This window comes from Urocampus carinirostris, chromosome 15 (assembly GCF_059441175.1).
Source record: "Urocampus carinirostris isolate Australia breed hairy pipefish chromosome 15, RoL_Ucar_1.0, whole genome shotgun sequence".
NCBI classification, from domain to species: domain Eukaryota; kingdom Metazoa; phylum Chordata; class Actinopteri; order Syngnathiformes; family Syngnathidae; genus Urocampus; species Urocampus carinirostris.
The window spans coordinates 18214053-18228504 of NC_142363.1; positions in this window are offsets into that span (position 1 = coordinate 18214053).

Sequence of the window (14452 nt, forward strand, 5' to 3'; positions counted from 1 at the left end):
TTCATTTCAGAAAGCAGAAGATTCCACAGCACCGGGGACCGAATGGAGAAAATTCTTGAACCTGTGGATCTCTTCTTGGCTCTTGGGATCACTAGTAGACCAGAATTTTCATATGAAAGCACCACTCACTTATTTATACTCTCAGTAAAATGTGACACTGGAGTGCCACGTCCAATTTTGTTGTCACAATATGTTCAACCCATTTTGTAACAATGATCATAAAGGTATATTCTATCTTTCTATCTCACTCTACTGATTTGAGTTGGGTGAGTATTGATATCAGCATGCACTGATATCGGCAAACACGCTTGTGGGTGGATCTGTCAATGTGTGATCGGGCACATGTAACGACCCTCAATCATGCGCGACACAAGGGTTCACAATCACTCGGTTTATTGCCTGCATTCAATAAACAAAACAATACAAAGAAGTCAGCGAGTCTGTGCACGACTGCATACATCTTCAGCACGAGGTGATATAGCTGAAGGTACGGCAAGCAAAGAAGCCCATAAAGTGCCAAACGAGAAAGACAGTCGCACACGCCCATAGCTTAACACATTGAAGGATTTTATACATTTGACTATAAAGGATTTTATACGATCGAATACAAATTACATTTAATGCAAAAGATATTCGCTGGCTGGGCTGTGGTGCGATGTCAGGGAACCCTGGTGGAAAATGTTGTTTACAGGAACAGCGGGAACGGGATGTAAGGCTGATAAGATAATCAGCACATCCAGACGCAGAGAGGCCCTGATGACGTAGAAACGCTCTGTGTTGTTTTGAGTATTCCAGACGCTCTTCAACGCGATGGTGAAGCCCAGGGGGGCTTCCTTGGCACGCCCACGAGTGGAGTCAGCACGCCATTATGCGGGGAGGAGATGGCCAATAGGAGAGAGCTAAAGGACTTGAGAAAAAGGCTTCCCACAGTTGCCAACGACGCTAATTCGTCCGTTTTCGATGGAGTACACTTAATTAATTTGTAAATGAAATTAAATCTGCCCCCGTGTGAAAATGTCGGCTTTCTTGTTCATCTCTTCCCTCAAGAAACGAGCGCACATACATTGTTGGATGAATATAAGTTGTGTTTGGTTAATGGAGTCAGATAACTAATCCTAACAATTTGGTAAACGATACATTTTGATATTAATTCCCAACAACATGAATGTGATACCAGAGTTTTAACTGTAATGCAATACAAACACAGATTTTGTAAGAATTCAAAAAAAAAACCCTCAAAATTATCAAATTTCAACTCTGATACACACTTTTGTCAAACTCACATCTTAAACGCTTTGTAGTTTCCCCGTGATATCTGTTTTTACCAAAAGGCTTCCAGTACATCATCACTCGAATCCCAGGGGCGTTTAGCGTTGTGGTGCCCCCCTTGAAGCATCTCCCACACCCCTGGCCCGTGGGTCTGACCTTGCCTATACCGGCTGGGGGACATCTCCTATTAAAGCAGTACGACGATGACGATAAGGCCATTTCTTTTCCTTCAGCATCCCTTTAATGTCATCCCTGAAATATGAAGTCATTAAGCGATATTAAAACAGTGCTGACAAACTAATTAACAGAAGACATTATACGGGATGGGCTCGATTAATCCGCTTTAATTGCGCTTTTAAACGGAGGCTCCAATTAAAATTAATAAAGATTTACTGGTGATCGCAGCAAACTACACCAAGAAGTGGTTATCTGAAGGGCAGCTTAAAGTCAGCCTCTTCTATTGTGGACTTGCCAGAAAGCTTGTAAAGGAGCGTGGAGATTAAACGGGGGAGAATGTCTCGGGCCTCCCACTTGACTGATTCATTCCTCCTGAGCCGCTTGATCCCGTCTTCATCCTTCTCATGATCCCCTCTAAAAAGTCGCATTCACCCCAGTTGTTTGGAGAACGAGGAAAGCAAACGGTACGAATTGTTTCTGACTATTCATTTTGGATCCGCTTGACTGTTGGATTCATTCGAGGCTGGACTGTATGCAATACCTAAAATGATCACTAGATAGCGGTAGTGTTGGGCCAAATTATTGGTAGGAATTCCGGATCTTCGGATTGTTTTTGTTTATTTGATTCATATATTAGCAAGTGTTATCTAACAGTATGTGTGAAATAACTTTTTTTATTCGAACGGCGGGGGTACAGTTAAAGAAAAAGGACAAAAATGGAAAAGTAACCAAAAGAAGAAAAAGAAAAAAGGAAAAGGGAAAAGGAAGAAAAGAGGAAGAAAAAGCTATAAAAATAAGAAACAAATAAAGAGAAACGTTGAAATAAAAGGGTAAAAGGGAGGAAAAAAGAAATAAAGGGCAAAGAAAAAGGGAGAAAACAAAAAAATAAGAAAAAGAAAAAAAGAGAAAATAGGGAAAATAAATTAAGAAAAAGAAGTAAAAAGCTACAGGTAAAAGGAAACAACAGAAAAAAGGAAAAAGAGAGGAAAAAAAGAACAATGGAAAAAACAAAAGAAGAAAAAGGGGGAACTGGGGAAAAAATAAGAGGAGAAAAGAGTGAAAAAAAGAAGAAAAAAGCAGGGAAAAAAGAAAACACGGCAGGAAAAAAACTAACAAAGAAATAAGCGCTTTTTACAGAAAAAAAAATTAAAAAGGAAAACAGGACAAAAAAAAAGAAAAAAACTATGTAAAAGGATAGGGGAAAACAACATAAAAGAATAAATTAGGAAAAGAAAAAAGAAAAAGAGCAAAAGAGGAAAAAGCAAGACAAAAGAAGTAAAACGTTGGGAATAATGAGAAGAAGAAAAAAAGAAAGGGGGAAGACGAGAAAAGAGAGAAGTAAAAAGCTTGAGATAAAAAGAAACAAAAGAAGAAAAAATATTTTTTAAATATAAAAAAGAAGAAAAATTCAATAAAGAAACCTAAACCTAGGACGGGGAGAAAAGAAGAAGAGAAAACAAAAGAACTTAGCAAAGAAAGAAAAAAAGGACCGGTTTTCGGTGGCTGCTTGAATTTGTACATTACCAATGATAATGTAACATTATACACAAAATGAACTTTTGATTTTGAAAAATCCATTATTCAACCAGGCTACTAAAGAAATAATAGCATTTATCTTTTCACTCTACAATGGACTTGTAATAAAATTGTATTCATAAAGCTAACAGCTAGAAGATGTGTCAACGCACGAATATCTGAATACTAAAAACACCAAATCCCAGGAGATTAATGTTAAGTACTATCATTGCTATTACACTAAAATGCGAGCATCCCACTTGTAATAAGAATACTATTATAATAAATGATGTGTGGTAATAAGTGAATATGTGAGAACTGCCTGATAATTTTATTGACACTAAGCAACTCAGAATCTCTGAAAAACACACGACACAACAATTTGTAAGTTAAAATATTGACTTTTCAGTGTAAGAAAAATGAAAAATGAAAAACGAGAATATAATTGATATTTTATGTAAAGAAAGCTAATCATGAAACACATTATTCCTGAAAAACACAAGAAACATAAATGTGAATGTCTACAGTTAAGGTGTAGTGGACCTCTTTCCACCAGGGGGCGCCAAGCGGTTTCAGCAGAATAATAATATAATAATAATAATAATAATTTCCTTGTATTGTCATTCTGTGTAACAATGTACACAGAACGAAATGTCGATTGCACCTGACCCGTTGTAGCGAGCCGATGCAGCCGCAGCCAACAGAGGGCGCCGCCGACCACTTTTTAAGTCTTAGGAATGACTCGGCCGGGGCGCGAACCACCGACCTCCCAGTCTCAAAGCGGGCGCCTTACCATCTAGGCTACTGAGTGACCCTACCATCAAAAGACCCAGGGGAAGGCTTCCACATCCTTGTACTGTCAGTAGCTTTTGTTTTCCTCTCCTGGAGGCGAGGAGAAAGATATTTGGCCTTACCTTGTTTGTTGTCCTGGTGCTAGGGAGAAAGCCCCTCTGCTGCACCTGGTTTCCCGTCCTGCAGGCGAGGAAAAAGTCCATCGGCCACAACTGGTTTCCTGTCCTGGTGGCGAGGAGAAAGCCCCTTGGCTGCACCTGGTTTCTTGTCCTGACAGGGAAGAGGGCCCCTCGGCTGCACCTGGTTTTCCATCCTGGAGGTGAGGATTAGTCCAACGGCGACGCTTGGTTTCCTGTCCTGGCCGCGAGGAGAAAGTCCCTCAGCTGCGCCTGGTTTCCTGTCTTGGGGGCGAGGAGCAAGGACCCTTGGCCGCGAAGAGAAAGCACCCTCAGCTACTCTCGTTTTTTTCCTGTCTCTGCGTCAAGGGTCAAGGACCTTCAGTTGTCCCGTTTCTTCAGCCTCTGTCATTTATCTTTTTTTTTTGCTTTTGGCCCGTCTGGTATATCGCCCTTGAGGGCTATGTTTGGTTTGGGGTATGGTATCCACAACCTGTGCACAATTATCCTCACCTTAAAATGGCATTTTGAAAAGCACACCTGGTCAGATCATTTTCTTTCCGGTGCCATGCTAGCTCTGTTTTGGTTTGTTTCTGGTTTCTCTTCTGGCCATTTTGTTATTGGTTTAGTGTCCACTTCTTTGTTTGTAACATTATACCTTGTATTACCCCGTCCCGGTTTTGGTGTTTGTTTCAGTTTGGGAATTTGTCAGGTATGGTTTTGTTTGGACATTTCATTATTTTGTGAACCAATGTTTGTCACTTTGTACCTTCTTTCGTGATTAAATGCAATCCCTTTTTTGTAAACCCCTGCCTCAGTTCCTGCTTCCCACGCATAGTTCCTTCACCAAAAAGTTAATATTTACGGATCTAAAATACAAAACAATTCTAACCATTCATATGTTTGTTTGTTTGTTTGGTTGGTTGGTCGGTTGGTAGATCGTGTGTTTGTTTGTTTGTTTGTTTGCTTGCTTGCTTGTTTGGGTGGTTGGTTGGTTGGTTGGTTGGTTGGTTGGTTGGTTGGTTGGTTGGTTAGGTCTGTTGGTCAGTTGGTTGTTTGGTTGGTTGGTTGTTTGCTGGGTTGGTTGGTCGTTCGTTCGTTCTGTTGTTTGTTCGTTCGTTCTGTTGTTTGTTTGGTTGGTTGGTTTGTTGTTTGTTTGTTTGTTTGGTTGGTTGGTTGGTTGGTTGGTTGGTTGGTTGGTTGGTTGGTTAGTTGGTTGGTTGGTTGGTTGGTTGGTTGGTTGGTTGGTTGGTTGGTTGGTTGTTTGGTCTGTTGTTTGGTCTGTTGGTCGGTCGGTTGGTTGGCTGGTTGGTCGGTTGGTTGGTTGGTTGGTTGGTTGCTGGGTTGGTTGCTGAGTTGGTTGGTCGGTCGGTCGGTCGTTCGTTCTGTTGTTTGTTTGTTTAATTGTTTGGTTGGTTGTTTGGTAGTTTGATTGGTTGGTTGGTTAGTTGGTTGGTTGGTTATTTGTTTGGTTATTTGTTTGGTTGTTTGGTTGGTTGGTTGTTTGGTTGGTTGGTTGGTTGGTTGGTTGGTTGGTTGGTTGGTTGGTTGGTTCGAAGGTTGGTTGGTTGGTTGGTTGGTTGGTTGGTTGGTTGGTTTTTTGCTTGTTTGTTTGGTTGTTTGGTTGTTTGGTTGTTTGGTTGTTTGGTTGGTTGGTTGGTTGTTTGGTTGGTTGATTGGTTGGTTGGATCCCAGGGGCACCATTTCCTGTGGTGTGTCTTGGTCAAGTACAGCCTGGTGGTGCCCATCAACAAGACGGAATGCATAATTTAAAAAAGATACTGTATGGATTTTGATCAAACACAAGAGGAAAAAAGCGTCTGGCTTGGAGGCAGTAACAAGGAACCGACTTCCTTCGAGAGTTTGTTTTTCCACTTCGAAGAGTCAGCTCATTGATTCGCTTTGTTCGCGAGTGACACGTCACCTAATAAACACGTCTATGGGCCAAATAGCTGTCGTGTTCTCAGAAGCACACTGAAAAAATAAATGTGATTTTCCATTTCAATTTCATTTAACTCTGCGTCACTTTTCATCTTCATTACAGTGCTTCATCAAAACATTTAAGTGGTGACTTCATCTGCCAGAGGCAGCTAACAACAAAAGTATTTTGTCTTTGTTTTCTTTCATTATACGCGAGGTTACTAAGACTTGTTCTGAAAATGTCAACCGACAAATTAATTTGGAGCAAAGCTCTTTGCCTCGACCGGAGGCATTTTAATTGTATTGAGGATGTAATTCCATTTGCAGAAGAAGGCAACTCTAATTGAAAAGACTTGTCTATTAAAAGATTAGACCCCTTTATTGTTTCCTGTCTTTGTCATCAACAAATGTTTTAATTTTCTTAATGTTATCATTTTTGATGTAATTGGTGCTTGGCTGCATCAGCTTTTTCAATTAAATGATTGTTTTTTTTTTCGTCTGCAACACGCCGACGAGGAAAAAGTGGCACTTTTGTGCTCTGCGTTGTCTCGGAGACGGAAACACAAAAACATTTGAGGAAGGTTTTCCGGGTAATTTTTGTCCAAACTTTGGTACGAGTACACAAGTTCATCAGAAGTGGTTGGCACAAATTAGGAATATATTGATAAAACAAAAGTATTGTTTTCCAAATATTAAACATATAGCACAAACTCCCCCCCAAAATAGCCTAACTGTGAAATATTTTACCACTACATGGCACCATCCATCCATCCATCCATTGTCTTCCGCTTATCCGAGGTCGGGTCGCGGGGGCAGCAGTGTTAAAAGGGAAGCCCAGACGTCCCTATCCCCAGCCACTTCCTCCAGCTCATCCGACGGGACCCCGAGGCGTTCCCAAGCCAGCCGAGAGACATAGTCTCTCCAACGTGTCCTGGGCCGTCCCCGGGGCCTCCTGCCGGTGGGACATGCCCGGAACACCTCCCGAGGGAGGCGTCCAGGAGGCATCCTTATTAGATGCCCGAGCCACCTCAACTGGCTCCTCTCAACGCGGAGGAGCAGTGGCTCTACTCCGAGTCCCTCCCGGATGACTGAGCTTCTCACCCTATCTCTAAGGGAGAACCCAGCCACCCTGCGGAGGAAACTCATTTCGGCCGCTTGTATCCGGGATCGAGTTCTTTCGGTCATGACCCAAAGTTCATGACCATAGGTGAGGGTAGGAACGTAGATCGACCGGTAGATCGAGAGCTTTGCCTTTCGGCTCAGCTCCCTCTTCACCACGACAGACCGGTACAGGGTCCGAATGACGGCAGACGCTGCACCGACCCGTCTGTCGATCTCCCGTTCCATCCTACCCTCACTCGTGAACAAGACCCCAAGATACTTGAACTCCTCCACTTGGGGCAAGACCTCCTCCCCGACACGGAGGGAGCATACCACCCTTTTCCGACTGAGAACCATGGCCTCGGACTTGGAGGTGCTGATCCCCATCCCGGCCGCTTCACACTCGGTTGCGAATCGCTCCAGCGAGAGCTGAAGATCACGGGCTGAGGAAGCCAACAACACCACATCATCTGCAAAAAGCAGTGACGCAATGCTGAGGCCCCCAAACCGGACTCCACCCCCGCCAAGGCTGCGCCTAGAAATTCTGTCCATAAAAGTTATGAACAGAATCGGTGACAAAGGGCAGCCCTGGCGGAGCCCAACCCTCACCGGGAACGAATCCGACTTACTGCCGGCAATGCGGACCAGACTCTGGCACCGGGCATACAGGGACCGCACAGCACGGATAAGACTGTGCGGTACCCCATACTCCCGAAGCACCCCCCACAGGGCCTCCCGAGGAACACGGTCGAATGCCTTCTCCAAGTCCACAAAACACATGTAGACCGGACAGGCAAACTCCCATGCACCCTCAAAGACCCTGAAGAGTGTATAGAGCTGGTCCAGTGTTCCACGGCCAGGACGAAAACCACACTGTTCCTCCTGAATCCGAGATTCGACTTCCTGGCGGACCCTCCTCTCCAGTACCCCTGAATAGACCTTACCAGGGAGGCTGAGAAGTGTGATTCCCCTGTAGTTGGAACACACTCTCCGGTCCCCCTTCTTAAAGACGGGAACCACCACCCCAGTCTGCCAGTCCAGAGGCACTGTCCCCGATGTCCACGCAATGTTGCAGAGGCGCGTCAACCATGACACGCCCACAACATCCAGAGCCTTAATGAAGTCTGGGCGGATCTCATCGACCCCCGGGGCCCTGCCACCGAGGAGTTTTTTGACAACCTCGGTGACTTCAACCCCAGTGATACGAGAGCCCAACCCAGAGTCCTCAGGCTCTGCTTCCCCAGAGGAAGACGTGCCGGTGGAATTGAGGAGGTCTTCGAAGTACTCCGCCCACCGATTTACAACGTCCCGGGTCGAGGTCAGCAGCGCCCCATCGGCACTATACACAGTGTCGATGGCACACCGCTTCCTCCCCCTAAGACGTCGGATGGTGGACCAGAATTTCCTCGAAGCCGTTCGGAAGTCGGATTCCATGGCCTTTCCAAACTCCTCCCACGCCCGAGTTTTTGCCTCGGCAACCGCCAAAGCCGCATTCCGCTTGGCCAGCCGATACCTGCCAGCTGCTTCCAGAGTCCCACAGGCTAGGAAGGCCCGATAAGACTCCTTCTTCAGCTTGACGGCATCCCTCACCGCCGGTGACCACCAACGGGTCTGAGGGTTGCCGCCGCGGCAGGCACCGACTACCTTGCGGCCACAGCTCCGATCAGCCGCCTCGACAATGGAGGCGCGGAACATAGTCCACTCAGACTCAATGTCCCCCGCCTCCCTCGGGACATGGGCGAAGTTCTGCCGGAGGTGTGAATTGAAACTTCTTCTAACAGGAGATTCTGCCAGCTTTTCCCAACAGACCCTCACAACACGCTTGGGTCTGCCGGGTCGGGCCGGCATCTTCCCCCACCATCGAAGCCAACTCACCACCAGGTGGTGATCAGTTGACAGCTCCGCCCCTCTCTTCACCCGAGTGTCCAGAACATGCGGCCGCAGGTCTGATGAAACGATGACAAAGTCGATCATCGAACTACGGCCTAGGGTGTCCTGGTGCCAAGTGCACATATGGACACCCTTATGTCTGAACATGGTGTTCATTATGGACAGACCGTGACGAGCACAGAAGTCCAATAACGAAACACCACTCGGGTTAAGGTCAGGGGGGCCGTTCTTCCCAATCACGCCCCTCCAGGTCTCACTGTCATTGCCCACGTGAGCGTTGAAGTCTCCCAGCAGTACGAGGGAGTCCCCAGGGGGCGCGCTCTCAAGTACACCCTCTAAGGACCCCAAGAAGGGTGGGTACTCCGAACTGCTATTTGGTGCATAAGCACAAACAACAGTCAGGACCCGTCCCCCCACCCGAAGGCGGAGGGAGGCTACCCTCTCGTCTACCGGGGTGAACCCCAACGTACAGGCGCCGAGCCGTGGAGCAATTAATATGCCCACACCGGCTCTGCGCCTCTCACCACGGGCAACTCCAGAGTGGAAGAGAGTCCAACCCCTCTCGAGAGGACTGGTACCAGAGCCCAAGCCGTGCGTAGAGGTGAGTCCGACTATATCTAGTCGGAATTTCTCAACCTCACGCACCAACTCGGGCTCCTTCCCTGCCAGAGAGGTGACGTTCCATGTCCCAAAAGCCAGTTTCTGTAGCCGGGGATCGTCGCGCCAGGGACCCCTCCCTTGGCTGCTACCCAGCTCTCTGCGCACCCGACCCCTTTGGCCCCTCCTACAGGTGGTGAGCCCATGGGAAGAGGGTCCCACGTCGTCCCTTCGGGCTGTGCCCGGCCGGCCCCCACTGGGTAAGGGTCCGGCCACCAGGCGTTCGCCAGCGGACCCCACCTCCAGGCCTGGCTCCAGAAGGGGGCCCCGGTAACCCGCGTCCGGGCGAGGGAAATCGAGGACCAAAGTTTTCTCTCATCATTAGGGGTCTTCTGATCTGCGTTTTGTCTGGCCACTCACCTAGGACCTGTTTGCCATGGGTGACCCTACCAGGGGCTTAAAGCCCCCGACAACATAGCTCCTAGGATCATTGGGACACACAAACTCCTCCACCACGATAAGGTAGCAGATCAAGGAGGAGTGCACTACATGGCACTGTATTGTCTAATGCGACAATACAGAGCTCAGCGTCGCACAGGGACCAGGAATCTATGGCTCGGGAGCCATATATGGCCCTTTTCATAAGTCCATATGGCTCGGAGATAAGTGATAATTTTCATTATATTGTTTCATGCTGAGAAGATTGTCAAACATGCAAACCCGAGACAATACTATGAATTAATGGGTTCAGTCCAGTATATATAGGCCACAATTTTAACAGTTGAAGGTGTAAATTGCTAAATAATCCTGTATATAGCAGACCACTAGGCGTTATGTGTTCATTTAGACACTCTGTAATGAAATAACACACGACAAACTTTTACCCAAAACAAACTTGAAAATGTTTATTTATGTAATTTAACATGTTATATTGTACAAGTGTTTCGTTATATCATATATATTGTTAATTAACATTTTGTTGTGAGATACTGAGTTGCTCGACATGAATGAGGTTTATTATTTAAAAAAAGTTCAAGAATGAAGTAGCTTGGATGTTCACTGTAGAAAATACATGTAAAAAAATACATGCAAATATAATTAAGTAGAATCTTTTTATTCAAATTATTAATTCATTTTCTGAATCAAAAATGTGTTGGTAATATGCTGATTAAAGGGATAACCACAAACCTGTCTTTTTTCCTTTTTTCCTTTTATACTTCCTTTTTTTCTTAACTTCTTTATACAACATAATAATTCGTAATATAATGCATCAAAGCAAGTGAGCCGTTTGAGAGCCGGCTCTCTTTAATGAGTTGAGCCGAAAAAGCCGGTTCTCTAAAAAGTGACGGACTTCCTTTCATTACACAACTCGAACTCGTTTGACTTGATTGATTTGCTGTTTCGTGATAGTCGGTGTATACCGGATGGTACCCATAATTGAAAAATTTGCGTTTTTCCGTACAGATTTTCTTGTACGTCGTACAGGTCTTAAAATGCATAGTAAATGTACTTTGTACGGCAAAAACGTACAGGTTGACAGGTATGAGAACATCGGCACGATAGTTCATGTATTTTTGTCTAACAATTAAATCAATGTTGTTGTTTTTTACTGCAATATTTTTTGTAACACTAGGAGGAACTAAATTTTACACACTGTCCAAACAAGAAACTAGAAACAAAAAACTTGACTAAGTTCAAACAAGAAACATATACTGAAACTGGAAATGGAAAATGCAAGGATCAAAGTAACAAAGAAACCAGAAAACAAAAAAATCTGATATGGTGGTGGAAACGAAATGGTCACAGAGGATGACCCAACAAAGTATGATGTCCAAACAGCGGTATATAAAGGCTTCAGAGTGTGACGGCCGCCTAGAGTAGTGGGGGCGCAATTACACTTTATTCTAGCACATTTAAAAAAAAATCCTCGAGGGTTTAGCGCCCCCCTTGACACAGCAGCCTCTTACCCACCAGGGGGGAAGAGATAGGAAGCTGCGTCATTCCTGTCATGGACGTTTGGGACAATTTTACAAGCTCCAGGTGTCGTTGCTGTCATGCAGTTTCTGGACAAATTTCAACATATTACCTATTGTTTTATTTTATTGACATTCAATATGTTTTTTGTATTGCTACCCAATGCTAAATCCATTGCACTCTAGTCATCCAGGAAGGGGTATTACCACTTGTGAGGCCCCTTCTCAAGGTGTCTCACATTTTTGATAGGCTTTCAGGGCATGTTGATCTTGGTCAAAATTTCGGTTTACATACCAAGAAAGATTAAAAACTTCCCAACATTCAAAAATGTAATTTCTTATTTTATCAATTATGTGTTTATTTGGCTTTCCGGGTTGGCCGGTGGGGTTTATTCTCTTATTGTACATTAAAAGGTACAGTGTGCTTCGACTGGCTGGCAACCAGTTCAGGGTGTCCCCTGCCCAATACCGAAGATAGCTGGAATGGACTCCAGCGACCCTACTGAGGATAAGGATGGTGGATAATCGAAGGATGGAGGTACAGTGTGAATAGGTGTGCACTATTTTGGGGTACTCTTAACAGCAAGAAGACAGACAATCATGTTAGCTCCAGACGCTGCCCCACTTACGAATGAGGCTCCGGACGATCGTTCGTAAGTTGAATTTGTTAGTAAGTTGCTTCAGTGCTATATTTGTTATGTATGTTTAAGGCTTGTATGGGTAACCTGTATTGTTTTACTAAAAAAATAAACATTTAATAAAATAATATGCTCTATAAAGATAAATAAAGTGAGGTTTAACTTACTTTTGCAAGATGCGCATCAAGAGTTAGGTGACTTCCTCCTCCGTGATAAAAAGTGGCCGAAAAAAAGCGATCTGGGCATTTTTTCAGCCGCATCAAGCTTTCTTATTCCACTTTCATTTCAAAAGAAACGGCTCACTTCTTCTTTAGATTTTACACCAACTATATTAAATGGATGCATGAGATATTAGACAATACAAATCTCAAAGTTCTTAGCGCGCTGGAGTTGCAATATAGAATGTTTACACATGAACTAGGAAGAGGAAGCGGATTTCTGATTCGGGGTTGATGCTGGGTGAGATTTCATAGCGCCACACACCGGTAGCGGCGGAAAGAAGCACCACGGTACTGATCCTACTCAGAAAAAGGTGCACACAATACAAAATCTGAATTACAGAAATGTCCGGATATTTTTCGACACCCTGAAATTTTATCATAAGTCGAATGGTCGTAAGTAGGGGAGCGTCTGTATCGGTAAGCCTCATGTTATTTCAAATAAATACACATTTTTCTGACCAAGGAGTATATTTATAATGATGAGTTTTTTCCTGCCCTCATGTTGTTTTTAGATAAAGGGGTGACGTAATAGTAGTATGTAGTCTGCACAGCCCTTTGAGACTTCTTGTGATTAAGGGCTATACATAAAAACACAGCTTCACTTGACCTGACTTGTTTTCCTCGTGCTGGGGTTTTGAGTATTTCCTTGCCCGCATGTTGGTTTAAGATCAGGGGATGGTGTAATTGTAATCTGATTTTGTGATTACGGGCTGTACTAATAAATGTGAATAGACTTGACGATTAGGCAATGGTGGGAGGAAATTGGACTTACCTGTGCCCAGTTCCAAAGGGAGTGTGTCTTCACACAGTGCATGATGCTAATGCTCAATATGAACAAAACTTCTCCATCACAAACTCTGTCAATGAGAGTGCGACAGCCCCAAGAGTAGTGCAGGCGCAATAGCACTTTATTCTAGCACGTTTAAAAAAAAAAATCTGGACTATTTGAGAACCACTGTGTTAATAGGATTTGCCATTTTAAAAGTGTTGTGTTCCTTCGATGATGTCACAGCTCTACAGAAAACAAGTTGGATCGGTCAAGTTTGAGACTAAATTTCTCAAAATATTTTACTACATACTATGGGGAGGAAAACTGTTTGGGAATACGTCAACGGGAGTGAACCAGTGCCTCTCAGTTTTAAAAAGGCTGTTGATCCTCACCACACTTGCACGCCCGCTTTTGCCGTACTTGCACTTTGAGCGTCCGGCTGCCTGGAAGACAGAACGGGTGGATTTGTGGAATTCTGCTTCGGTGGCACAATTGTGTTGTGAGGTCACCTCGGGCTTTAGTCACGAGGAGGGAATGCGTTGTTGCGTTGTTTTTTTTTCTTTTTTTTAAGGATACGGCATTTGTCGCATCTGCAGCGACCGCACGATGAATGCAGGCCTTAGAAAGTTGACTTGAATCGGTTAGGGCGGACAATGTGAGCGGAATAACCAGGGGTCAACGTGGATTAGAGGCACCTTCGGGGCTCGGATGCTCTGTTTCCATATTTGGGTGCTGAATTCAAAAACATATCGGTATAATCAAGTGGCATCAGGTCTTAATTTAAATCATATTTTATTCCAGTCCCATTCAGCACAATATATACGTATTACTGAAATACCTTGAGATGATAGTAGTTACTACTTATTGCAACCAGTGTACAGCAAAATCACAGAACAATATGATACAAATAGAAGTGCATGTTAACACCGCAATGGAAAAACATCTAAATTGATAGTCTTGCATAAGAAACACTCAAATCTTTGACTATATATCTAAAAATTTGTATTTCATTCATTCATTTCATTAATAATGGAAGTCATGAGAAACTCAAGTCCCAAAAAATAACACATCGGCGTATGGCACAGCTCAATAAGACAATACCCAAGAAAATAAGTTGAGGACAATTTCAGAGATGTTCCTCTACTTAAATAACAGTAAAAAGACGTCTTTTGCATATCGAAAATATCGTCACATCGATGGAAATGAAGAAGAAGGATTATCGTACACAAACTGCATAAGGACAAAACGTTCGCACATAGTGAGGCAGATTATCGAAGTGAACAGAAGTTCTGTAATACACAAAATGTGTTTTTCTATGGAGGTAAATATGTGCCATTGGAATTTGGGTTTCTGAAATGTTCTGTTTTAAATGACATGAATTTTCATTTCTATAGAGAGTAGGCGTTTTAAAAATGTTTTGGGGATTATTTTTTTTTGTTGTTGTCTTAAACTGCATTTTTTATATGTTCAATGT